The sequence below is a fragment of the Chiloscyllium plagiosum genome, unplaced genomic scaffold (genome assembly GCF_037043375.1).
Source record: "Chiloscyllium plagiosum isolate Xiang-an unplaced genomic scaffold, Cpla_swu_hap1 HiC_scaffold_33, whole genome shotgun sequence".
NCBI lineage: Eukaryota > Metazoa > Chordata > Chondrichthyes > Orectolobiformes > Hemiscylliidae > Chiloscyllium > Chiloscyllium plagiosum.
Window position 1 is genome coordinate 53384628 of NW_028270171.1, and position 1296 is coordinate 53385923.

Here is a 1296-nt window from a genome sequence, read left to right on the forward strand (position 1 = left end):
AAGTGCAAGACCTCGCATTTGCTCACATTGAATTTCATCAGCCATTTCCTGGACCACTCTCCCAAACTGTCTAGATACTTCTGCAGCCTCCCCACTTCCTCAGTACTACCTATCTGTCCACCTAACATCAGCAAACTTCGGTAGAATGCCCCCAGTCCCTTCATCCAGATCATTAATACGACATGTGACCATGCAGATAACCATGCCTGGGATCCAATCAACAACAAGTCCAGCAGTAACTTTGGTGCAATTGCCGAATGGGCAGTCTGTTCAAGTCCAAGGAGTTACCAAGCAGCTCAGTCCTCAGTCATACAGTCCCCTCAAGTTCAGACTGTTCATATCTCTCCTATACCTGAAAGTGAGGACTCCAAGGAATCGGTGGATAGCATGACTGACTCTCAGAAAGGTAGAGAAATTCTATCGAGACGGCCTTCATACAGGAAAATTCTGAATGAACTTTCTTCTAATTCCCCCGGTGTGCCAAGAAATCGATGAGGAGAAATCAGAAGAAGAGTCTGTCTCAGCCGTTACTACAATGACGATGCAGACACCCATCTATCAGACTAGCAGCAGAAAATACAATGCTATCACACAGGGGGGAGCACTTCAGCTGGCCAACAATGGTACAGATGCAGTGCAAGGACTCCAGACACGAACAATGACCAACGCAGCTACAGCCAAGGTTGGAGCAGCCATTACACAGTATGCACAGAGCTCTGATGGACAGCAAATCGTTGTGCTGGGCAGCCAAATGCTTGTACAAGGTGCTGCTGGAGATGTCCAAACTTATCAGATCCGTACAACTCCTAACTCCACTGCTGGCCAGAGAATGGTTATGGCATCTTCACCAGTCCTGCAAAGCCAGCCCCAGAATGCTGAAGAAACCACTCGTAAACATGAAATCCGCCTCATGAAAAACAGGGAGCAGCTCAAGAATGCCGTCGCAAGAAAATAGAGTATGTGAAGTGCTTGGAGAATTGGGTTGCTGTTCTGAAAAATCAAATTGAAAAGAAGGCGTACAAAGTGGCCAAAAACAGCATGAAACTAGAACTGGGAAAATATTAAAGGTCAACCAAAAGCCACAAAAGAGCTATAATGAAAAGTAACATAGAACATGAGAAAAATAAACTAGAACAGACGATAAAGACAGAGAGCAAAAGTTTATATAAATATATATAACGAGGAAAGAATGGCTAAAGTAAATGTTGGTCCTTTGGAAAATGAGAAGAAGCATTTAGCTATGGGATATCACAGTTGAGGATACTAATATTTCCAGTAACTAGCAAAGAGACAAAG

The 1296-nt window shown here is 44.0% G+C and overlaps 1 pseudogene; it reads left to right on the forward strand.

Annotated features, from left to right (window-relative positions):
- The first annotated feature begins 202 nt into the window (after window positions 1-202).
- LOC148141497 (cyclic AMP-responsive element-binding protein 1 pseudogene) lies at window positions 203-1065 on the forward strand (annotated as a pseudogene).
- The last annotated feature ends 231 nt before the right edge of the window (window positions 1066-1296 follow it).